This window comes from Tachypleus tridentatus, chromosome 1, assembly GCF_004210375.1.
Source record: "Tachypleus tridentatus isolate NWPU-2018 chromosome 1, ASM421037v1, whole genome shotgun sequence".
Lineage (NCBI taxonomy): Eukaryota > Metazoa > Arthropoda > Merostomata > Xiphosura > Limulidae > Tachypleus > Tachypleus tridentatus.
In genome coordinates, this window is record NC_134825.1 from 134,573,344 (window position 1) to 134,601,120 (window position 27,777).

Below are 27,777 nucleotides of genomic sequence, written 5' to 3' on the forward strand. Positions count from 1 at the left end.
ATTTTATTTGATGGCTGCCTTTTTAAATGTGGATTAAACATGCATGGATCTCTGAACAATTACCAACACCTAGATATTTAAATTGAACTATGTTTTTGGATGGCTCTGGTGTCTTAAGAGATTGTAGTTATTGGGTGAAAAATCTCCTGTTGCAAGCAATTTAGTCTTCATGGTATTTAGTTTTAATTTTCTATTCTCAAATAGTATTTACTTTCTTTATTAGATCTTCTGCTTATTGTTTAGAGATGGCACATATCATAAACATAATGAATGTATACTCCTTGTAGCAGTTTCTTCTGTTATGATGATTTCAGTACAAGAACTGAACAGATGAATGGCATAATGCATTTTTAACATATTTGAAGTATTTCAGATGCACTAATGTGTTCTCTGTTCCACCATACCACTTCTACTTGATCTATGTAATGGAATTGTAGCAGACATATGATATGGCCACTCATCTGAAGTAGTATTTCAGATAATTTTGCATGTCTAACATTGTCAGCAGCTTTGTTTTGTGTGGCTTTTTACCTTTTCAGAGTTGTATTATGAGCAAGCATGCCATTACATCATTATTACCATTGAAACTTGTAGTCAAGTATGTTTATCTCTTTATTCCTGAAGTCTGTTTTCAATTGTCATTTTTTTATTAACTTTTGTATTTGATTTTTTATACATTTATTTATGATGAATAGTAATGCATGATTTATCAGTAAGCTCCTAGCAATATGTCTGCAAACTTACAATGCTGAAAACCAGATTTTGATACCCATAGTGTGCAGAGCACATATAGCCCATTGTGCAACTTTATGTTTAACTGGAAAGCTCAGTAACCCTTTCACAATGAATACTTCTTTAAATATCTTTCTATGAAAGTCACCGAGTTACTTTCAAAATTTAATTAAATGATTTTGTTACTAATTTATGTCAATTAAATGAGTGTTATAATGTATTTTATAATTGGAAGTTTTATGCTGTCTAAGTTTTAATTCCTTTGTTTAAAAAAAATCCATTAAAATGTATGTAAACTTCTGGTTTGTTGTCATGTGGCCCACAAGGTATGAAAAATCTCAATTTTTGCACTGTCTTGAATCCCAGTCATGTAGATGTGTGTTTAGGCAATAAGTATGCTTATTTGCCTTTCTGACACATTTGTTACAAAGCTCTCTGACTGAGTTCTGTTGAAACTAGAGAAATTTTCCAACCCCTGGCACGTAACACAATCACCTTTACAAGTAACATGTTGTTAGTTGATATATGTGCATATAGTCATTAGAAAGAGCTAATGTTGCATTATAATCAAACAATAGTTCTTTTGAAATTGGTGCTCAATTATTGTCATCAAATAGGCCTAACTGTAAGTAGTATTGTTGGTTGCTTTGTCCATGATAACACTTATAGTTGTTTCTTACCTAAATATGTTATAGAGACTGTTAAATTGAATTTAGGTTTTACTTTTATATCCTAGTTAATTATGTAATATATATATATTTGTTTTAACCGTGTTATTAATAGGTTTACATATATTTTTATCTCAAACATTGCCCCAGTTCTCAAGGCTTACAAACTTTTACAGGTGTAAGATAATTTTGCCAACAGCTTACATATCTCTCCCTGAGGGCATTGTTGACTTATGTTGAGATGTATAATAAACAGTAAAGGACAGGAAATAAAAATAAAGCATTAAAAATAAATAGATGTGAAGAATAAAGACATGAAATTACAAATATCACCAAAAAATCTTTTAAGATATTCTTAATTTTACAGATTTCATTACACTGTATGTTGGTGAAAACATCTACAGTTAATAATGTGGTAGAGAAAACGAAAAGTAAAATATGAACATTTACCTTAAAAACTTTTAATGTTTATTTATGAAATTCTATAGGTTATACAAGTAAAACTCAAACTGTAAGGCGTAGAAAATAACTGAAAAGAAAATCATCTTGCTTTCAAAATATTGAGAGTTTGAATGCAAGTAACTACAATAAGTAGATAACAGTGTTAATAGAAAGACAAAATTAAAATAGTCGTTATTTGTGGAACAGATATTTATAATCTTTAATCAAAAATTACCAGGTTCTTGAAGAAACTCAAAGCAATCTCAATTTCCATATGTATTTTTGTACATACATCATTCTCCACTCAAGTTTCCTGCAAACTGCACAAGACCATTGTGAAAAGGTTAATCAGTGATACAGTTAAAAACTAGAACTAATGTTCAGATCTTTTAATAAATAGTAGTGAAGACTACTGTAAAGTATTATAAGTTAATGTGGTTTACTAATTGTGAGTAATTTACTAATTATAAATTTGATGAATGATGATAATAAAGTATGCTTTTGATTTTGCCAAGAAATCATAACTTACATTATCCGAAATGTACTGTTTTTAAAACTGAAGGGAATAATTAAGTCAATTTGCATTAAAAATGAAGTTAGTGATGTTTAAATTTCATTTGGTACATACTAAGATTTATTTTGGACGAGTCTCCAATTTATTAAGTTACATACATTACCTTTTACAATTTCAAATAGCTGGAAATTTTAACTTAAAAGTTAATTGAATGTTGATTTGTATCACATTTATGACATTTGCCAACAAGATTGATACACACAATTTTCTTTCTTAATACGAGTATATGTTAATATATAAACAGCAATACAAGTTGTAATAATCATTATTACAAATGATTTATATATAAACGTTTTACAAACTTACCGGATCCTCATTGCATCAATTGCAATGGCTCTCACCTGTCCTACTTTTGTTCTTGCCCTAAATGGTTAGAAGAAAAAGAGGTGCAGCGTTTGAAAATGATTCATAACATTGCTTATCCTGAGGCTCGAAAATTGCTGTCCACCACATCATTTCAGACGTATGGTGCTGCACTTCGTTCCACAGCTACTGTAGGTGTGCAGACAGATCTCTCTGTGCCTCCTAAAGAATCGTTCTCCAAACAAATGAAAAGTCTTTTGACCTACTTGGTAAAAAAATTGATGAATCAACTTCAACACCTATCTCTGTCCTTATATACATTCCATCAAACCCCAAGATTCACATCCTTCGGTTCCAGGTACTGGCATTTCCTCAGATACATCTTCTTCTCCCACCCCAAGATGCAAAATAATCATTCACTCACATCCTCAGTCTCTTGAATCCCCTTCTAACAGCAAAGACCTGCCCAATCGACCCAGAGCAGGATCCATGGAGGTCAATAAAACCTCCCTTGAATAAGGACATTAAGGAAAAAAGACATGATCATAAACAGAAGGGTTCTCCACCCACTTCACCTACACGTAAATAAAAATGGCCACCCTAATACAGTGGAACTGTTGAGGTTTACATTCTAATCTGGATGACATCAAAACACTGATTGCTTCCTACCATCCTCTTTGTCTTTCCTTACAAGAAACATTTCTGAAACTTGTCGATACTGTCACTTTTTTCTTTATACAGAAATGACAGGCTGTGTGATGGATGAGTGCATGGAGGGGTGGCACTGTTGGTTGATCAACATGTGCCCACCTTGTCTTTGCCACTTGACACATCTTTGGAGGCTGTAGCCATCTGTGTTTCCTTGGGTCATACCATCACTGTTTGTTCACTCTACCTGCCACCTGAAGAGACATATGATCAATCAGACCTTTATGCTCTCAGAGTTGCCATCTCCCTTTTTCATCCTGGGGAACTTTAATGGACATCATCCCCTCTGGGGAAGTGCTGATATTGATAGGAGGGGTCACTCTGTAGAGCGTATGCTCTCTGATCACAACGTTTCTCTTTTCAATACTGGTTCTTCCACTTATTTCCATGTGCCTAGTCAGTTTTTTACTGCTTTTGATCTCTCAGTTTGCTCCCATTCATTCTTCCCATTTTTCATGGAGGTTTGACAATAATCCACGACGCAGTGTTTATTTTCCTATAATCTTGAGAGAGACTGGCCGTGGTTGATACCCCCTGACCCGCATGCCTCGGTGGAAGCTAGATCAGGCAAACTAGCTCTCTTTCACTGCTCTTGCAGAACTTGATCCTGCCATTGTCTGTAAGCCATCAATAAACAATTGTGTGGCAGCAGTAACTGACTGTATTATACAAGCGTCTGCTCAATGCATTCCTAAAACCTCGACATGCTTTTCACTATATCCTTGTCCATGGTGGAATCCTGCCTGCCACATGGCACAAAAGGCTCAAAAATGAGACTAGGATACTTTCTGTAGATATCCCACACTCTCAAACTGCATCGCTTTCCAGCGGGCCCATGCACAGACATCAAAGCCAGAAGGAATCTTGGATTAAGTTCACAACCAGTATATTTTCTACCACAAGTACCAAAGTCATATGGGACAAGAATTGAAATGTCAGTGGGCAATATAACTCTGTCCCTCTCTGATCTTGCTTTCTGATGGCCAGGAAGTAGCTGATACCCGGAGCATCACCGATACTCAAGGTGAAAGCTTTTGCAGGGTATCTAGCACTTCTGCTTCGCACCTCTGCCGTTTGCAACTATCTTTACTATATGCTTCGAAACTTTGTTCCTTTCCAAAGCATCCCACCTGGTGTTGTGTTTTCCTTCTTCGGTGGGCCATGCTTTTTGAGAACAGATGGTCTGCCATTGCTTCTTTTGGCCTTCATATCCAGGCACAGCTGGATGAATTGGGTCTGTCCTTGGATAATATTGCTGTATCCACCGGTAAGTCCATCCCACCATGGCTTCTTACTGTTCCCAAATGGGACCTATCTTTAAGTCATCTGAGAAAAGTAGACACTCCTATTTGGAAATACTGTCTGCTATTTGCTGAACATCATTTGGATCATCCTTCAATTCCTATTTATACAGATGGTTCAAAATCAGGTGACTGTGTGGGCTCTGCCATGGTTTGTTATGGTTTGGTGGTTGCATGCAGAATCCCCCTCTACAGCTTCTGTGTTCACTGCTGAACTGTATGCCATTTCTCTTGCCCTGGATCACATAGAAGCTAAGCAATACTCAAACTGCACTATTTATACTGACTTGCTTAGTTCTCTACTTACCCTGGAATTGCTTCACGTTGGTTCCCACCCTGTTGTTGCCAATATTCAAAACTGACTGGCCCATTTCTCTTTAACATTTATTTCTATCCAGTTTTTTGGGATACCAGCCCAGTTGGTATTTGCGGGAAAGAGCTTGCCGACGTGGCAGCTAAGTCTATCTGCTATGGCACTATCACCCCTGTGCCTGTCCCACACATGGACTATGGTCCTGTATTCAAGGCTCGGCTCCATGCCAGCTATCAGTCGACTTGGAGTGAGCAACGCGAAGACAAGCTTTTCCAAATAAAACCTTATATTGGGCTTTGGCCGCCTTGCTTTCATAAGGATTTGAAAGAGGAAGTTGTTCTAACTAGACTATGCATTGTTTTATTTGGAACTGATGCACCAGTGTGTAGTTTGTGTAACACTCAGATCACAATAAGTCACGTTTTACTTTCTTGTCATCGTTATGACTCTCAATGATGGCATCATTGTAAACATGTTCTGTTCCAAGGTGTGTTCGTAACGTTAGACAGTGTTGTTGGTAATGATGACACTTTCCACCTTGGTAACGTTTTTAGTTTTTTAAAGGCTAATAATCTTTTTAATGCCATTTAAGTTTTTAATTTATGCATTACATCTTTTTAATTTGATTCCCTTTTAAAAATCACAGTTTATCTAATTCGATCTGAAATGAGAAACTGGCCTTAACATTAAATAACTCAAAACCAGGACTAGAAAGGATAACTTCAGGTGACTAATGCTGCTGTTTGAACTACCCATTAGTCATCCTGGCGAGTTATTATTATAATTTTGCTTCACATCTTTTAAAACTTTTTTATTACTTTCCTTTTTGAAAATGGCCATTACATCAAATAACTCAGAACTAGGACTGGAAAGGCCAACTTCAGGTGACTGACAGTTGTTTATGTACTTACACTACAGAAAGTCCTTTACAACTTGAATTACTGTAGTTTTTCTCTTGACGTTGTAGACTAGATGTAAACATTGGTTTTATGCTATTTATGGTGTTTTTTTTAACTTTGTTTAGTTTTACCTTAATTTCCTTTTATGAATTTTGCTAATTTACTTTTAACTTTTTACCAGGTATTTGGCACAGATATCCTAGCTGCTTTGTGCCATAAAACACTAAATCAACCAACCAGCCAAACTTACAAATGATACTGAGTCTATTATCTGGTCTGGAACTGAATATTTTATCAATAGCTCAGTCAGTGAATTAATCCTAATTTATATGCAAATTTTTTACATATTTAGAAACAATATTAAGTCCTCTATCTGATACGAAACTGAATACTTTGTTAGTACATCATGAGGTACATATTACTTTTATGTTGATACATAAATACACTTCACTTGATGGGAATTCTAGCTGACTATATTCTTTATACAAGTTTTTTTTCCCAATAAGAATATCTAATTGCCTTATAGAAATACAAGATCCAAAGTTAACTCATTGAAGTGTGTGATATTTGAAATCTATTAATGTTCTTGGTAAAGTATCTATAATTTCCCGATTATTAAACGTTTGTTACAGTTATAGCATCCTAGGCTTATAGTATACTGACTTTAGCAAGTAAATAGTATCCTATAACTAACTCTTGGCATATCAATCTGTAAACATTTTAGGAGACATTCTTGAGCAGTTCACTTGGCAACAATACTGTCAATCACTAGCATTACATACACACTTAGTATATTGTTGATTCTTATGCTTGAGAATCTTCTACAAATTTAGAGAACAGGCAGAATTTGTACAATACACATTTAACTATACAAGTTACCTAAATTTCTAAATATATATTAAACTGAAAAGAACAAGGATATTAAAATAATGTTCAATCCATTACAAGTTAAAGTGCATGAATTATTTAAAATCGTTTTTTAGGTCGTTATCAAAAAGAATTTGTTGAACATCGAAGACTTCAGTTACAGATGTGGGTTGACAGAATTTGTAGACATCCAGTATTGTGTCAAAGTGATGTATGGAACCATTTTATCACCTGTACTGATGAAAAGGTAAGATTAAAATACTATAAATTTACTATTTAAAATTATCTTTTGGTTTATAATTAGTTAATAGAAACTTTCTTTTCTTGTATAAGTGTACTTTTAGAGCATTCCAAATGAAAAGCATTTAGATCAGTTGCAAAAGAAAATCTGTAAATAAATATTAAAAAAACAAATAAAACATTTGAAGCATTCATCACAGCAAAATAAACCGTAAAAAGACATTTAATTTATTGTTACATTGTATCTTCATCTTGACCTTTCAGCTTCGATTTTAATGTAATGAATAACAGAAGTGGTAAAAATAGAACTTCTACAAACTGTTGAAGAGAAGTGAAGTATTTAAACTTAGTCTAAAACTATAGGCTGTTTCAACAAAATAAGAAAGTGTATTTAAAAGTATTTTAGGCATCATTTTTTCTTGTGCATCTGGAAATAGAAATTGACTGTGTGACTAATTCAAATGTGCATGCTAAAAAATTAAAAATGATGGAGAGTTTTACTTTAAAAGATGACTTTCCTCAATTTTTTCTCCACTCAACAAGGCAAGAAACCATTGCTAAGATTCAAAACAAGAAATTGACCTCCCCACCTAAATTGTTATTGTTCACCAAAAACATTAAATTAATCTCTCATATACTGTGGCTAATGTAACCTTTAATACTTTGAGATAATAGTTTCATAATTTGGTATTGTTATTATTGTCAGTTCTATCATATTGTAAGTAATCACTTTATTAAGGGACAAATATTCCTTAAAAGTTCCTATGGTGAATCACTAGTGAATTAAGGTCTTTTACTTTCTTAAAACATTTATTTCACAATGTCCATTTCAGTGAACCAGTATTCCAAAAACCTAATTCAAATCATTTTTTGATGTATTAAGAATAAGCATCATCATATTAATTTTGTATGTTTTTTTTTAAATTGAGGTTCTTTGAAATCAATAATTTTAATGTAGTTTGTTACATGTAGAGATGGAAGGCTGGAAAACGAAGAGCTGAGAAGGATGAACTTGGTGGTGCTTCATTTTTTCTTGCAGTTCAACCTCCAGAACAATTTCTTGATCCAGTTTCTGTGTATGTTGAACGTTTTCCAATAATTTCATTTTATAGAACATAAAACTTTAACATTTTTGCTCATTTATTTAGGTAAATATCAATATCCATCTACTGTGCTTATGAAAACTAAGCAGTAGTGTAAAATACTAAAAATATGAAATACAAAACAATACTATTATCTTAATAACAAAATTGTCAGTATTAATGTTACTTATAAACTTTGAGTAGACAACCTTTGGTTACTATTTTAATGAGTAATTAAGTTTTGTCCATTATAATTTAAAGAAACCTTTAGCTTTATCAAACACATAAACTTAATTCCATATAGGCAGCATATCTAATGAATTTTAACTACAATAAAATGTAAAGAAATATTAAAAGTATATTTAACTTATTTTCTGTTTTTTCATTTAGTTTTATTGATGTTTTGTAAAGCAGAACTGTAAGTCACTTTCATTAAAATGACATTTTGGGAATGCTTACATTTGTTTCAGGTATTTTTGTTTGTTAAACAACAAAAAAATACAAGTGTCAGCTCTTTCAATTATAGGTTGTTTGTGATATTTTATCAGAGAGAAAAAAACTGATCATTTCCAGAAATTTGTTACCAAGTTTGATGACAGTGTAAAGCAGCTGTTTATAACATCTATGGATCAGTCAAAGAAGTATACAGGAGGGAAGTATATTTGTGATGCTGTTAATGAATTTTTACGTATTGTGAATAAAAGATAAATTGATTAGAAACTGCTTTAACATATTAGTTTAGTATAGTAACCGTATTCATCTGTAGGAGAAAAAAATATTCATATATATATATATATATATATATAAGTATGTATGTATAACAAAATATAGTTAGATGAACATAGTAATTCACTCATTAATATTAGTTATGCTCCTTTGGAATACATGAAGTTAAAGGAAAACTTTGCCATATCTATTCTACAGGTATACCTGTTAATCATTTAGGGAAAACTAATTAATATTTTTAAGAGTAAATTTTAAAAAAATTAAATAGGCTTAGAGTAGTTACAAGTGAACTGTATTTGTTGAAGCAAGATTTATTCATTTTGAAACTTTACTATTTAATATTTAAGATTCATTATGACTGCACTTATTTGACATAGTTAACAATATTGTGTTACATCTATTTAATATGGTTTAATTCAGTTAGTAAGATTAATTTATTATGGCATTATTTCCTTCATATTCTAGAAATGGAACAGAATAGCTTGCAAGCTTCATGAACGAATAATACTTTTTCTACTGCTGTTGTAGACAGGTGTATAAAATTTCTCTGTTCTTCAGTTGTTCATTATAGAAGTAATTGTTTTACAAGGTAAACATTATTTTCAGTTAAACTTCCTGTTATTTGTCATTAGTAAAGATGAAATAATCAACTTTCTTCACCCACTAGGCAAATACGTAAAATCTAATAGTAATTGTCATAAACATTAGATTATAGAGGTTCAAGCATCATATTTTAAATGGAAAATAAAGCATTGATTTTACTGAAGAGAGCCAAATTTTCATTCAGAAATTAGTCTATAGCAAACAATCACATATTTTTTGAGACTCTTGCTGGAACAGTTAACCTCAGTTAAGGGAAAAACCACTGAATTTGTTACTATTGTTTCAAAAAACTTCCTAAATTTTCAAGTCATTTGTGTGTGTGCATAATTAGAACCATTTGTGTTTAAGTAAATTTTTGTCATTTCTGTGCAAAGTAATAAACTTTGGAATGTATAAGTACATACAGACATTGTACAGTGTTAAAAATTTAAATATTAATAAATTTTGATTCTTTCTTTAAAAATAATACAAAATAATTGAAATGTGCAGGAGTGATAATATGGATGTAGTGATTTGAGACCTCAGAATTACGTTTTTTCAGACCACAATCATCTCAAGTCACATACATCAGACTACTGTGGGATGCAACAGTCATATAATGATATTTTATTTGGTATCTTTCTTTAAAATTATCATGAATTATACTTAAAGGTTCCTTAACTTGTGTCAGATGGCTGTGTTATGTGGGGAAACAGTAAATGAAGTGTGTGCTTGGTTCAAGACCATACCACATTACTAAACATTGACTGTAAACCATTAGCAATACAAAGTTATCAATTCACATGTGATTGAACATGTGATAGACCAAATGGTAGAGGTGGGTTGAAAGAGTTAGTAAAACTGTATTTCTTTGGAGTGGAATATTTGATAATATAAATTTCAAAACTGTTTTCAGTGCTTGTTGTTTTTAAATTATTATTCAGCAATTTATTGTTCTTTTGGTTTTTATGCCTGCTTTTTGTAATATTCTGTTTCGTTTCAAAACAGTAATATATACTTCTTTTAAAGTAGTAATTTTATGGCATCGGAAACGACCTAGAGTTCTATCAGATTAATTTCAAAATTTTCAGGACTATCACTATCACCTGTTTAGATCTTTTTAAATATCATTTTCCTTTTGCTTACAATGAAATAATATGGTAAGTTAACATAACCAAAGGTACTGTTTCAATGTTCTTTAAATTGTAGTTGAGTGATAATTCCTTTTATTTTATCATGTGTTATATCTTTATCTGTTGTTTTATAGAGGTTGAGTATATTGCATTAAAATTTGCCTAAATGTGGATATATTGATTACCTGTGTTTTAAAAGGAATACTGCAATAAAATCTGCACATTACATATATTTACCACACCATGAAAACTACAAGTGAAAATTTTGAATGTATGTTTATATAGAGGTTTTATAGAGGTTGAGTATATTGCATTAAAATTTGCCTAAATGTGGATATATTGATTACCTGTGTTTTAAAAGGAATACTGCAATAAAATCTGCACATTACATATATTTACCACACCATGAAAACTACAAGTGAAAATTTTGAATGTATGTTTATATAGAGGTTTTATAGAGGTTGAGTATATTGCATTAAAATTTGCCTAAATGTGGATATATTGATTACCTGTGTTTTAAAAGGAATACTGCAATAAAATCTGCACATTACATATATTTACCACACCATGAAAACTACAAGTGAAAATTTTGAATGTATGTTTATATATATACTGATGTTTTGCTATTTGGTGGCTTATAAATTCCTTCTGACTTAAATGTGTAATTTTAGCTTTACTACCAAAGGTCTTTAAACTGGAGCTGAGGTATAGACTATAGTTTGTTATATGAAATTTGTTCAAGGTGATTTCTAAGTTTGTTTTTTAACACAAGTACTTCATTCCTGGATCTACAAACATTCTATTGGTAAATTTGTTTACTTAATTTGTAGATTAGTTTCCTTCCTTTTTCTCTACTTCTGCTTTCTAAGATTCAGAGTGGATCAGCAATAAGTCTGGAAGCTTATAATCATAAAAACTGTGTTATTACACAGCACAAATAGCCCATTGTGTTACACTGCACTGAACAAAAAACAATCAGTTTTTTTCAAGATATATATTTTAAGCAGCTTTTTCCTTTAAAACAAAAATTCAGTATGTAACATTTAGATGGATTTTCAAGTATAATGATTTAAGCAAAAGACATCAGTAATGTTTTTGAACCCAAAGATGCACAATATAAGGAAAAGGAAAGAATACAGAAGAGTGTGTTATATTAAAATGATTAGTCTTATGATGGCATTCCAACTATGTTGCCATATCTAATTATACTCTAAATGATAACTGTATATTTTGACAATAGCTGTGCAGTGTAGTTTCCATTGCAAGATGCTCTAATGAAGTTGTCTTGTTCAAAACATACCCATTATTTATAGAAACATTCCATAATCTATATTATGTACAAGAATGATAAGTGTTCATTTTAACATTATTCTTACAGATAAATCTATTAGTTCTGTGTCTAGCAGTATTTCTAGTATGGCTTCCCATGGAATAGCATAAATACTCATTTTATTTTTTATTTTCCAACAGCTTAAGATATGTGATATAACTGTTGAGTAGATATGATATGAAAGCAACTTGTATTATGTTCTGGACAAAAAAAAACGTTTTTATGTTGCACATTCTCACCTATGGTGTGTGAATGGCTTTTTGTTACTGACTTTTGAGTTCTTGAATTCTCACCTATAACAAAACACCACACTCTACTTTCCATGACAAGATATGTTTTGTTGTAAGTCTGTTTCTGGATGATTCTGGTGTTCCAAGTTAATTCATGTTATTTTGTTATCCAACTTTATTGAGTAGAAGAGATATTTTTGTTCTGGAAATTCTAAATTCCTGAGCTGAATTTGTCTGTGTTCTATAGCATAAATATTTAGCCTTGGAAATAGTTGCTAGACAGCACTCCAAAAAGTAGTCAAATATTGATGGAAATCATGCTAAATACAGAATGGGAAAACAATATCAAAATGTGCATCTAATGCATACCATTCCACAACAGCCATATACCATTTATGGTGGTCGTCTAGCTTTCTGACTTGCATATTCAAATTTTTTTAATTGAATTTATTCAACCTTCTCACCATTGTTAATGATTAAGTAGTATAATCATTTTCAGTAAAAGTTATCCTTAAAAGGTTCAACAGATTGATATATAGTATGTTTTTGTTTAGCTTATTGAAAATTGATAGTCATGTAACATTTTCTATTAAAAGTTGGAAGAAATATACACCATGTTATTTGACATGTGCAGCATGAAAATAAATTAAAAGAGAGTGCACATAAATTATCAGACTGAATGTGAATGTACAACTCATGATCATCTAGTTCATGTTGGGTCAAAAAATACTAGCCATTCAAATGTAAAATTAATATTTTTGAAGAATTAACTGGAAAAGTGTTTTTGAGTATTTGAACCAATCAAATGTTTAAGGTTAGATATAAAAATTTGTACCTGTGACAAATATTTTGTACTACTGTTACATGACTAGCATTCTCTGACATAACTCAATTTTTATTTACTGTTGTCAACTCTGAATAATATAGTTCTTGAATAAATTATAATGATTTTTTTACATCAAAGAAAATTATTGAAATTAGTAATCAGATAATGTTGCATCTGTGTTTTTATTATTTTACAGCTGCTGACTCTTACTGTGGTCAGAAACATATTGTTAAACAGAATTCTGTAGTTATATGGATACATTACTTTCATGTTAATCTAGCTTCATGTATTGTGACATGTGACTTATCAGACAATAATTAAATTTCCAACACAGTAGATATTTTATAGCTAAACTTAGTAGGACCATGAGTGTTTGCACAAGTTTATTATTAACCTTGCTTTCGTTTCTAAGTCATTACATTGTAAACAAAGAGTTGTTGTTTTGTACAATATTATACAAATGTAAATGAAGTGCATCAGTTTCAATATGAATATCGCTAAAGACAAAAATTATATAATTCAAGAGTTACTTATAACCATCAAGCACAGTAAACACCATCTTAAGTATTAAAAAAAAAATAGTATTTCAGACTTAACTGTTGGTCAGATAAAACTAGTTGCACAGTATGTACCTTGTGTATTTTTAAATTACAAAATAATGAAAATTGTAAATATTGTGAATATAAAATTATTTTGAAGCCTATATATATATAGACATGCACACAATTTTTATTTAAAGCTAATTGTTGATTCTCTCAACACGAAAATGTATACATATGGATAAGATCATTAATGATGCTTGTGGTTTATACTCAAGCCTTTATCTTGTAGAAGTACAAATAAAAGTGTGATTTTTGTTGTTGTTTTCTTGAAGGCCAAACAGCATAATATTTGTAGGCTATAACCCCCCCCCATCTGATGTGGATGTCTGTACGTAGTGAGGGTACCTCCTGGATAGAGTTTTGTATTTTCAGTTTATCTCCTTTGAGATCCAGACATCCACCTATGTATTTGCCACATGTGGGGATCCACAAAGAGAAGAGAGGATCCTTTGGCCTTTGAAATTCTGTAGATGGTTGGTCATCCATGGTCAGTCAGCTGGTCCTATTGGACCAGAGTACCAGTATTGGGCATTCTGAATGGGTGTTGTGGACATTGTGTGATGCTGGTGTTTGGGTATAGTGCTCATAAAACCCTCGCATTGCTGCATTGTCCTTGTTTGGCATTGTAGTGCATCACCTTCTAGGATTCCATGCTGAGTGAGGTCAGTAGGCACTGAACCATTTTCCTTTTTATTATGGATACCCCTATCCAAAAATAAAATGGTAAAACTCAGCACATTGGTAAATGGCCATGCCTTAAGAACTTTGCCTACCAATTTTCAACTCCTCTTGGTCCTGTACTTTTTTTTCTGATTTTTCATTCATTGTCTGACAAAGTTTGAGGGCAAATGTTTCTCCTTTTATTTAGAAGGGATCAGATAGTCATGCTGGCTCTCCAAAATCAGTCAAGAAGCTATGATCTGGGGACATCTTGGAAGAAACATTTACTCCAAAACACAGTGAACTCTTGAATTTGAAGGCCAATGCTACTTTTAATTTCTCATGAGGAGTTATTGCTGAGAAGGATTTGAAGAACAACCCCAACTTGGAGATCCTTACTGATTTCTCAAACCAAGGAATTTCTGCAGTGCATCAAATCTCCACTCATAAGAACAGAATTATGCTGCCTACCAATGTTCTGATTTTGACGCTTACATCACCACGTCCACCTGTCACTGTCACAGCAGGATATCTAAACTGTAAGGTATGCTCATATATTCCTAATTCTCTCAGATATTTCAAGTGTCAGTGGTTCAGTCATTCAAAAGCATCTTGTGGTCTTTGCCACCACAACACCTGCAAGTGCAAATTAGACACTCACTGTGTTAATTGTAGTAAAGTCCACCTCTCTTACTACCATTCTTGCCCTAAGTGGATGGAAAAGAAAAATGTACAATTTTTGAAAGTAGTTAACAATATTCTTACCCTGAAACATATACTGCACTACTTTCCACTGGTACAGTAAGAGTGTGTACAGATATTTCTGTGCTTCTAACATAGTCATTTTCAAACCATGTGAAAAGTCTTTTTGCCCTCTATGGATGAGAGAGTTGACAAGTTAGGGTTTACTCCTGTCTCTATTCCCACCATTGCTTCTAGTAATTGCCCAGGTCCACTTCCTTCAGCCCTGATTTCTGGCATCTGCCCAATCCATCTTCTTTTGCCCCACAATACAGAACAATTATTTGTTCATGCCCTCAATCACCAGAATCTACGTCTAATGACAGTGATCTTACCCACTCAATTGAGGGCAGAATCCATGGAAGTTGACAGACCTCTTTCTAATAAATAAAAACAATGTGTCCAGAAACCAAAGGGTTCTCCCCCTAATTCTTCTCCACCTGATTAAAAATGGCCACTTTAATACTGTGAAATTGTTAAGGTTTCAGTTCTAATGATGACATTATGGCCTCGATTGATTTCTATCATCTTGTGTGTCTTTCTTTACAGGAAACATTTCTGAAACCTGCTAATATAATCACCATTTGGCTGTTTTCTTTATACCAGAATAATGGGTTGTGTGACAGGAGAGTGCATGGAGTGATACACTGCTATTCTATACACAGATTGTACTCTTTATACTGACTTTCTTAGCTCTTTACTGACCTTTGAATTGCTTAGTATTAGTTCTTTCCCTGTTCGTGTTGATATTCATCAATGGCTGGCCCATTTTTTCTATCTTATATTGGTGTCAAGTTTTGCTGAATATCTGGCAATCTCGATACTATTGGGAACAAGCTTGCTGATACAATGGCTAATTTCCATCTACTCTTGTGCCATCACAGTTGTGCCTATCCTGTATGTGGACTACAGTCCTGTTTTGAAGACTCAGCTTAGTACCAGTTGGCAGATGACTTGGAGTGAGCAACATCATAACAAGCTTTTCAAGATCAAACCTTCTGATATTCTTTGGCTGTCTTTTTTCCATAAGAATTGGAAAGCAAAAGTTGTCCTAACTAGGCTACACTTTGATTACTGTGTTTTACTCATTGTTTTATTTTATCTGGGATTGATCCACCAATATGTGATGTTTGTGACACTCAACTCACAATACTCTACATTTTACTGTTGTGCCATCATTATAAATGTGAGCACATCACCATTAAAAATACGTCTTTTTTATGGGTTTACCCCTGATGTTGAGCATTGTCATTGGCGATGTTGAAACTGTGAAACTTCCTTGTGTTTCTCAACTTTTTATGAGCCATTGGCCTTTTAAATTGTATTTAAATTTTTATCTTAATTTTGGACATTCTTTCATTTTAACTCTATTTTTACATTTTATAATTATTTTTAAATAGCCTTGTTGCTTTGCATCAGTAAATGCCAACCAATGTAGTGTAGGATATAAATGGTGATTTTTAAAACGGGAGAAAATATTAATTTTTTTTTATAAACTATTCCAAAAATATTTATGGTTTTTAAACAACCTCACATTATACTGCTGTTTTTTCTAACATTTGATCTCAATCTTTGTAGAATGTTTACCACTTTGCTTTTTGCTTAACAATTATTGCTTACACATAGGTGAAGAGAAGTAAAGACAAAAAATCAAATATGTCAACTGAGAAATCTAAGAGTAAGATATTCCAATTTCTGCTGTTGAAGTGAGGTTTAAAGAACAAGTGCTTTCTAATTGTTATAAATTATTTTTGCATTGCTTACTGAAAGTATTAAATTGGTGACACCATTATTTAGATAACTCTTCTAGTTAGTTTTCTTTGTTTTGAAATTACTGATGATACTTATTGACAGTTAAGTTACAGATTTATGAACTGTGTTTATTTTAGTGTATTTGAAATTCGATATTTCTTAATATTTTATTAGAGACTTTACTGCAGTCTTTGTTCTATGAAGTGTGGGATTTAATTTTATTTTAGACTTGATGTAATATGGCCTAGCATGTGAAATGTTCATAAATATGTACACTGGGACTTGAAATAAGTGCTAGTAAAACATCTCAGACTTTCTTGCAAATTCAACTGCATCAGTCTAAGGCTTTAAGCCATTCAGTAGTGTTAAAAACTAAATTACAGTTTTGGAATATCTCACTAGTTTTATGTTATTAATAGATAATATTTTATACAAAGCTAGAAAAAACTGCTAATTTGCGGTTTTCAAGATAGTGTGTGTGGGTGTGTGTTATCAATGTGTAATAAAGAAAAACTGGCATGATTTACTGTACAGTATTTAGTTATGTAACTTGATAAGCTTGATAAATTAATAGCATTCTTATTTTTCCTTAATTTTTTAGGTTTCAAGAGAGAAGTTCAGAAAGTAGCTACTTCTTTCAGAGATTTAGGAAATGCTTTTGAAATGGAGACTTCACCTCGTAAGTACACACAATGAGATGTTCTACAAATTCATATCAGTTGGTTTGTTCAATGAGGAAACAAATTTCTCTATCTCTGAACCAATTTAACTAATAGTTCTAACTATGTGTGTGTTTCAGCTTTGAAATATCAAAGAAATTTGTCTAATTTGAGTTATTTTTAAGTGTACACAAAACTATAATAATCTTATTTTCTTTTAAAGATTAAATTGTGTTTACTTCTTGGTATTGTTATATTTACTGTTATTATTTGTAAGTTATTTGTATCTGTAGGCTTTATATATATATATATATATATATATATATATATACACACACACACACACACACACACTGGTATTTTAGAAATGGGACAGTTGAGTTAACTGTATAAAAGTATTTTTAAAAACGTACAAATGTTTTTCATTCTTTCACTTCAAAAGAAAAGAATTAGTATAAAAGTAGAGTTTAAATACAGTCAGATATCTGTTTATCTATATATTTTATCTGTAAGTGCAAATGTCTCTCTCTCTCTGCGAGTCTGTTCCTTATTCACAGGCACATCTTTAAACAGTTAACACATCTACAAACCTTAAACTCAGAATACAGATAAAACTTTGTATTGAAAGTAACATGGATTATGTGGCCATTCCTTAGAGGCTGTTTAGAGACCATAAATTGAGGCAAGAGTGAATTGTGTGTGAGTCTGTTCATTATACACAGCAACTTCTATAAAGCTACAACCATAAAACTCAGAGTAGAGATAGAATGCCATGTAGCCACAGCTTCTTAGGCAATTTTTAGACCTCAGATTGAGGCTAAAACAACCAGTTTAGCAATTTTTTGCAAACAGGATAACTAATTGGTCTTAAATTGAAAGGCCAGAATGTTTTGGTAATGTGAGAACTATTACTTATTATTTGTTTATTCTATGTGTGAGGTTTTTTCCTAATCATTCTATGATTAATTATATATTAAAATGATTTAAAAATTTCATAGAATCTTCATTTGCTTTTCTGCTTATTCTCTCTCTCTGCTCTCTCCTTCTCTCTTATACACATAATGCCTACTCTCTAATTCCCCTTGACTGAGAAAAGTTGCTTTCTTTTGAGCATACATGCACACTCTCTGAGCTAAATGGGCTTGCTTCAGCCATCTTTTATTTTGCTTGTATGTACTTAGTAAATTCTTCATATAGTTGACTTTTGTAAGATGTTTTATATTGGCAAATATTCATTAAAAATAATGAAGTTAAAATACTACAAATTACACTGATCACACAGCAGAAATCATAGCACAAAAGATATGGAATTTTGTTTTGGAAACATGAAATACCATGCAAGGCCTGTATAAAAAAGCAAGAGCAAAGTACCTGGTTTTGCATTGATTAAAATAGCTTTAGCAAAATTGTTGGTTTTTTTGTTGTTGTTTTTTTTTGTTTTGTTTTTTCAGACATTGTTATTTGCATTGTCTTTAATCAAAATTTTCAGTTAGGTGATGGAATAATTTTGTAAAGCTTGGTGAAAACTTTCCAAATTATTTAAAGCCATTTTCATCTGAGCAATGCAGGATATTCTGCTAGTTAAAACTAAATATATCATTTCTGTGTTTATCATGCTATTAATATATGTTTTTAGTTTCTTAAGAGAACTGATATTCTGTCCAAAACAAAATACTTCCCTCTATGTAATTTTAGCTCATGTTACTTATTAACTAAAGTTTTAGTTATGTAATTATATAGCCTTTTGCATGCTTCTGTATGTGTTTTGATAAAGTTTACATGACTATGTTCATTACCCATAAAGAACAATATAAGAAATGTTACAGAAAAACCTGTCTTCTACATATGTTAGTGTTAAATAATAACCATTTAATTTGCATATAGTTTGTTGTTGTTTTTTTATCCCATAAGGATATACTGTTGTGGTGTATTTACACATTGTTTCTTAATAAAATATCATATTACCCATGTGTTATTCCAGAGGATATGGAGAACTTGTGGTAATATATAATTGCTTAATGCTGTTTATTTTGAACTTTCCTGCTTTTATGCATTAGCTTAATTTTTTCTGTCACAATCAACTATTTCCTCAGCTGTCTGCTTTTCTGAAGGTCAAATAATTTCAGTACAAGTGTGAACTTTTTCCATCTTTTTTTTTAACCATAAAAGATGCATTAATGCTCACTTAAAGATGTAAATTTGTTACATAGATTCACTGAAAATCTAACAATCACATAAGACAATAGTTGAGAATCGATATGTATATGTGTATTAAGTTATAAATCCAAACAAATTACTGAGGGTCATACTAGACTTGCAATAGCCTACCCATAAGTGGAAGAATGCAGGAAGATGTAAAAACTTGGTTTGTATTGAACAGTGATTAATAAGGCTGTTCAGTATCCATGACCCTGATACATCCTTAAGTGCAGCAAATGAACAAGCAGAAGGGTATCACTGATTTTGTCAGAGGACCTTCCTTGTCATTTCAGATTCACATAATGAATCAAATTGTCTGTTAGAGCCAATATTATCATTGGCCAAAAGCTATCCATGGAATATGAAGTTAAAATAAAAGGCTTATTGGAGTTTATTGAAAAGCAGTAGGCAGATTTAGACATTCTTATGCTATATTTACTCAATAACATGGCAAAGTAACCTGTACAGCAGTGAGTACCACAAATGCTATTACACCCTCAGTCCTGTCTTTGGAGACAATTTAGTTTCACTTATGAGTTCAATTTTGCATAATTCTCAAATGGTGGATGGATTTGGTGTGTAAACCATCTTTCCAAGATCTTTTATTGAATGATCTGAAAGCTAAGGTAAAATGTTATGGTACTTTAGCAACTGTGTGATTACAGTTAATGTTATGCAAAGATGCAGTTACTCTTCCTTTATACCTAATTATTTAGACATCAAGCTAGAACACAGTACTGATATAAAAACTGTGATTAAACTACTGTTTATTGGTAAGAATATTTAATCCAAGAAGAAAGCATGTTCTTCACCAACAGACAAATATGACAGGAATTATTTTAATTGTCTTGTTTTTCTAACATGAATTACAAATATTAAATGAGCAACAAATACTTGGTAACTTTTCAACTCAGCTAAAAATACAGAAATCTTATAAACTTTGAAGCTATTCACCAATATATACATTATTGTATATCATACTGAGATTCAGTCATTTTTTCATTGTAATAACAGCTGTGTTTATTCAACAAATTGTACTCGTACAAACTGTTTACTGTGGTGTTACTTAAAATGCTGTAAAATAAATACTTGTACAGTTTACATTTTAACCATTAAAATGAGGAGAGATTTTCTCTTGGTACTGTTGTATTTAAACTACCTGTTGAAGTGACCTTATCTGTAAGAGGTGTTTTCAGACTATTTTGTGTATTAGTCTTTTTTTCAATTATAAAATGATTTGTAAGTTGCTAATGAAAAGTCAAGTCTTAATAGTTTCATTGATTAAGAAAGTTTTTAGAAAGCTCAGGTTTTTCTTTGTGTTTCAAATTGAAGTTATAGCTTTAGGAAATAAAATGTATCTTCTTTTAACAAAATAATTTTTTTCTTTGAGTTACATAAAATAAGAAATTGAAAATGAAATCAGTTATTATAAAATAAATTTGAACTAATTCTCAATTTAGCATTTTTCTTTACATCAAAGGCTCAACATCCCTAACATTAGCAATAAAACATACAGCTGACACTTATGAAGAAATAGGAAACATTTATGAAGAACAGGTAAAATATGCTTCTTCATCTAAAAATATTTCAAATTTTAAAGTGAATTGTAGCTGCAACGAGTAATGTGTTAAGTGTAATATTAAACATCAAGTAGTTAATTTAATCATTCAATCCAACAAACTGGAACTGAAAGAAACTAACCTGTACTTCAGTTGAAGTAGTACTTTAGATTTTTTGTTTAACCATCTGAACATATGCTCAGTCAACTTAATCAACCACATAACCTCTTTGTACTCATTTGAAGTCTCTTTAGATTTAATACTTTTGACTTTCAATATAGTGTGTATATCTTCATAAAATTTAGCAGGCTTTCAGTTAATGTGTTAAGTCTTTCACATATAAAAAAAAAATCATATTTTAAGGGAAATATTTTTAATAAAGTAAAATAAAGATTTGTACATGAATATATGGAGTATTTATTTGAGATTATCATATTCAAAGTAATTTTCATGTTAATATTAAAAATACTTCATATGAAAAATCTCATTTCTTTTGTGTGATCCCCAAAATCTCTGAAAGACATTTTGTCCAGTAAAATATATATTTCATTTGCTATTTTTTTATCCTAACTTAAAATTGAATCGATCTATTTGATTGACTTCTCAACAACCAAAAAATCTTCAAAATCCAAAATACCCCTTCTTTTATTTTCTAGAATGACTTCAAATTGTAACATGAACCTAAATTATTTTATTCTAAATTGCCTTAAGTTCATAACAGTATACATTTGTTGATAATTAAGTTTTATTGTTTTACTGCCCTTTGAACTGTCCAACAACTCTCTGCACGTGATAAGTTGTGAATCACTTGAGGCACGTGCAGCTCAAGTTACAGTATTGATTACCTTATCTACATACTGTATTCTAAAGAAGGCTGGTATTGGTATTAAAACTTCAATTAAAATAAAGTACAGAACAGTGTTTTGAACTTTTTATGGTCATCTTGTATGTCTGATGAATTATTTTCATTATATTATTTTAATATTTATTTTACCTAATACAATCGAAACTAACCTAAAAATATCCCTATTTTTACATTTTAGTTAATATTTATAGTAATAATAGAAAAGACCTGGCATGGCCAAGTGGTTAAGGTGGTTGACTCATAATCTGAGCATAGCAGGTTCGAATCCCCACCACACCAAACATGCTCACCCTTTTAGCCATGGGGGCGTTATAATGTTACGGCCAATCCCACTCTTGTTGGTAAAAGAGTAGCTCAAGAGTTGGTGGTGGTGGTGATTAATACTTTACTGTGTGACACCAGAAGTTCAGGATTTTGTAAAATATTTCCTTATACAATTAAAACTTTTATACTTTTAAAATAGTGATTATTAGCTAAGCGTTATGCTGTGTTAATTGGTGTAATGGAAATAAAAAGTAGGTTAATAAAATTCTGAATGTAAGATATTAAAACTATGTCCTGTGCAGTAAAGGATATCTGGGTCAAAAGGGTTAACATCAATTCTGTAACTTAGTGAGACCAAATTCAGGGGAATTAGTTGAACTGAAGAGGAGTGGTATTCAACTTAAAACCAAAAAATGCATTCTAATAAAAGGCAGAATCTGTTGACCTCTGAAAAGCATACTTAACTACCAAAAAATCTTGCCTTTCAGTAGTATTTCTCTATAAAAATGTGGAATTTAGAGGTTAACCAGAATATGTTCTGCATGCACAAAATAATAAAAGCTCTCATGGTGGCTTTCTATTACTGATAAAAAAAAAACAAAGAAAAACTCATGAATATTAGATCCATGGTAATCTAGAACAATAACAAAAAGATACCATTGATTGATACATATTCCATCATATGTTGTACTGGTGGTGCTGCCCTAGTCCTAGTGCCCTTGCTACTACTCATGCTACAACTACTGTTACCATTACCGTTGATATCTTGTCATTCACACGCCAGACAAATACTATATTTATTGTTTTGCGTATATATTTATTTATTATTGTAAAAATTAGAAAATTATTAGTTTAGATATGGTTAGGTGAAACGAAAAAATGTTTTTGAGTGTAGATTTTACACTGACAAACACAACACCAACATCATTTATAAAATATGATGCAAAAACTACTGCAACTTCTATACTGGAGAAACAACCAGAAAAATGAAGACTAGATTCTAAGAACACAAAGAAACACCTTCACATGGTTTTGAACACTGCATATTGAATAATCACAACATAACCATAGAAAACACCCAGATACTAAGTCAGGAAACAAATATAAACAAATGCAAAATGAAAGAAGCCCTACTTATACAGTAACTAAAACCAAAATTAAACCAGTATAAAGGAACATCTTTATACCTATACTAATTAATAACCTAACATCCAACTGCAATGCACCCTACAATTCCCTACCCATTTATACTCTCATGCCTAAGAAGTGTCCAACAACAGTCACTTGCAAACTCTCTCTTACTTAACCTGAAGATGACCTAGGAATGTTGAAACGTTCTCTCCTTGTCAATAAAAGTGACCATACCAGCAGTTCCAAGATATATTCTTATCATAATCAGTTGTGCCTTTATCAAAAGCAGTAATGAAACATCAGATTGTTTCTAGAAAATACTGAGATAAAAAATTTGATGTGTTAATTTTTATGTCATTGGTTTTTCGTGTGATATACAACTTTACTGAAAATAATGTAAATGCATGAACGGAATTTTTTCTTTCTCTAAAGCCTAAGCAAGATTTTGAACCAATGGGTGACATTCTTCATGAATATAAAGGCATGTTAGCTGCATGGCCAGACATATTGCAGCTGCACAAGGTACTTTCATGATCCAACAGTTTTCTTTGTGTAGTTAAATGTGCTCTACTTTTATATAATAGTGTGGTCTCTGGAAATGTTTAACTAGACAAATAGAAGCAGTGAAGAGGATATTTTTACTCAAAACATTGTTACTAGTGTAGGTAGGTATACAGAAACATTAAAATGTTAAATATGTAAAAGAAAGATACAAAATTAAGTATAATATGCTTTTGTTGTTGAAGTTTACATTTTGTGCCTAAGTCATTTAGGATCTGTAACTGTGCAATCATCATTATGAGAATATTGGAAAATAATGTATATATATTGAAAAAATGAAGTAAAATTGTAAAAGGTGTAAAATTAAAAAAAAAAAAATCTTATTCATAGAAGCATTTTTCATGATCAGAAGATGCATATCTTAAAATAATTAGATATTTGCAGGAAATATTATCTCTCTATCTCTGACCTAAGTCAAAAGGTATGGGCTTATCTTTCTTCTCTGCATTTAAGATACGACAGTGATGCTCATGAAAATGTTTACTGACCAAGCAGACCTTTTACCTGTGTAGAATTTACTGTATAAACTACAGATAATTTAGCATGAAAATGTTTACTGACCAAGCAGACCTTTTACCTGTGTAGAATTTACTGTATAAACTACAGATAATTTAGCATGAAAATGTTTACTGACCAAGCAGACCTTTTACCTGTGTAGAATTTACTGTATAAACTACAGATAATTTAGCATGAAAATGTTTACTGACCAAGCAGGCGTTTTACCTGTGTAGAATTTACTGTATAAACTACAGATAATTTAGCATGAAAATGTTTACTGACCAAGCAGACGTTTTACCTGTGTAGAATTTACTGTATAAACTACAGATAATTTAGCATGAAAATGTTTACTGACCAAGCAGACCTTTTACCTGTTTAGAATTTACTGTATAAACTACAGTTAATTTAGCATATAACTGAACATATATAGAAATTCAACCTGGTGATTAAGTAATGCAACAGGTACAACTGAAGTGTAAGGAAGGTAGGACAGTAGTGTTGGTATTATGTTGCTATACATCTTCATCTAACTATGATGTCACTCAACTAGGTGTCTTCCAAATTTGTCATAGAAAATCTAAGACAAAAACTGGATATTTGTTATTTTAGATATTAGAAAAGGAATAAAGTAATGGTAAGGGAGAATAATAGGTAGTGTACCTGAACTGTTTTTATGAGAAATATAGAGCCACTTACTGCATGGACTAATCTTTATTGTTAATGTCATTGATTACTCAGCATATGTTTCAACTCACCTTATAATGGTAACAGTTCCTGTACAAACACAGATGTTAAGGAGCTTAGGCCTAAAATGCCACCTTGGACATTAAAAAGTCAATTTTGCATAATTATATGCTATGTCACCTTCTACATTTTTAAGTCTGGCAGGTAAATATTCTGTGACCTTTTTACCATCTTTAAATTATTCACAACAAGAAAAGCAGTATAAAATCTAATCTGATTTCTGCACTTTGTTGATTAGTTAATTAGTCGTATAGAAAATGAAATGATTGTGGTTTATCACTGAGTAACTAAACAAATCATATATTTGTATTAAACTTTAAATTGTTAAACTATAAAACAAGGTTTCTGAGTAAAGAAAGCATAATGTATTGACTTTTGGCTTCATAACAGTGAACTATGTAATAGTTTAGATGTAATTAACAGTTACATCACTGAATTAAGCATGTTTCTTCTGGAATAGAGGTTTTTATCATTTTAAAAAATTTTTAGTTTCTTGAATAAGAAATTAATTATACAAGCTGTTCTTTGTATTGTATACTAATACAGATTACTGTAAAAAGGGATGTCACATTAGACATTGTTGTATTTTGAATCATCATAGTACAAATGCCATTTGATAAATGTGAATTTTTTGACTGGTAAAATACGTGACCATTCTTTTAACTTTTAAATGTCTCAATTTAATTAAACATTGTTTTTTCTCTTTTAGTACAATATTATTGCTGTTATGTTCAAAATATCAATTATTTCACCTTTTTTCTGTACTATCATTAAATTAAAAATTGTGTTTTTTTATTTTACATAGTGATTCAGTAATAACAGTATCCATGTATTTCCCCTGTTAATTCTTTAACTGAGTATTTTTTTTATATCTAGAGTGCAATGAATAAAAGAAAAGATTACCAGAAACTTACAGAAGAAGGTAAATTAAGCACAGAAGAAGTACAATCAATTTACAAGAGGATAGATGTAATCTCTCATGCAACTCTTGCAGAAATAACTCATTTTCAGTTAGAGCGAATAGAAGATTTTAAACATATGATGAAGAGCTTTTTATCAGCTCAGATTGATTTCTATCAACAGGTAATATCTTTTTATAACACTTATTGTTTTATTGAATGGAAAAAATTTGAAAACTTGCTTATTATATCATAAAGAAAAAAAAGATTAAATAAAGGACTGACTTTTATTGCTTTAACCCTATCAATACAGGTAGCAAGGGGTCAAAGGGCATGTTATATTTGTTGCCTTGCATTCAAAATTTTATTGAACTATTTTATGAATGTATGTCAATGACCTTGGTATCAAATTTTAGAATTTAATTCAGTTTTTAGTATTATACATTATTTAATTTATAATTTTAAAGTAAATATTATAGAGAATTAGCTAAATATCAATTTTTGTGTATCATACTGGAACATCATCTTCCAAGTTTGGTCAGATTACATTTTATAATGCCCACAATACAACATCTATAGTTTTGTAGGAATTATGAAGTCAAATTTTCAATACTGGCAAGCTAGGATATAAAAATTAAAACTTCATATCTTTTTATTTTGCTAAGATATGACTTATGTACTGAATCATACATCGTGGCCCCATTCAACTCTTTATTTTTGAAACAGTCTCTTATATACACTCACTTCAGTATATCACATGTAAATAACCAATCAACAGCTTAGAATGTCCCCAGAGTAGTTTTTTTTCCACAATTTTAATCTTTAAAAACACTACAACTTTCTTTTGATCCACGATTTCAGTAAGGTAAGTGTTATCTTTAATCTGTTTAAAGTTTCATACTTTATAAAAAAATTTTAAGTCTTGGTTATTACTGTTATAAAATTTATCATCAGGAAAAGGTACAGATTATGAGATATTCTTCATAAATTGGTATTTCAACTGCTGTCTTTTCAACAACCTGGAAGAATTTAAGACACTGAACTCTAGATTGTATTAATACAAATGAGAGAATATGTTTAGAGAATTTTATCTTGGCTGAACATGTATTCCTCTTTAACATTGTTGATGTGATGTAATATATGACTCAGACTTTTTTTTCAACCATTGTTCTGTCATCCACCTTGCTTTTTCCATCTCTTTGCATTGAAAAGAGAATAAGAGAAGAAAAAAAAAAGGTGGGAAAAAAAAGAATGGAAAGGAGAAGAGGAAAACTAAAACCTAAATTTTTTATTAAGTATTAATTCACCACATGATTAGGCATCAACTTTAAATACTTACAAACTGTTAAGTTAAAGGTATAAGTACACATATCACATGTGTAATTAAATTGCAGTGTTGTTATTATGTAGGCTTAGTACAATTTATTATGATTTAGTTTCAAAGACAGAATTAGTTTCTGTTTTATTTTTGTGTCTATTTGGAAAGATCTACTGTTTTCTATAATTTGTTTTTCTTTTAAACACTTTTCAACTACTATTCCTTTTATTTTTTGGTGTATTGACTTAAAACTTGGTATAAGTCCCCTTGTGGGATAGCAGTAAGCATATGGAGCTACAGTGGTAAAATGCAGGGTCTGATTCCTGTGATAGACAAGACAAGTAGCACAATGTGGCTTTTCTATCAGATA

At 31.2% G+C, this 27,777-nt stretch overlaps 1 pseudogene across 1 annotated transcript in view; it reads left to right on the top strand.

Annotated features, from left to right (window-relative positions):
* The window catches only part of LOC143224816 (sorting nexin lst-4-like), a 76,449-nt pseudogene that overhangs the window by 42,655 nt on the left and 6,017 nt on the right, over positions 1 to 27,777 (top strand). The window contains exons 9-15 of the transcript XR_013013459.1: positions 6,923 to 7,053; positions 8,019 to 8,122; positions 8,677 to 8,778; positions 17,310 to 17,389; positions 21,049 to 21,125; positions 23,820 to 23,909; positions 26,067 to 26,273. The product of XR_013013459.1 is annotated as a sorting nexin lst-4-like (transcript). The remainder of the gene's footprint in view (positions 1 to 6,922; positions 7,054 to 8,018; positions 8,123 to 8,676; positions 8,779 to 17,309; positions 17,390 to 21,048; positions 21,126 to 23,819; positions 23,910 to 26,066; positions 26,274 to 27,777) is intronic.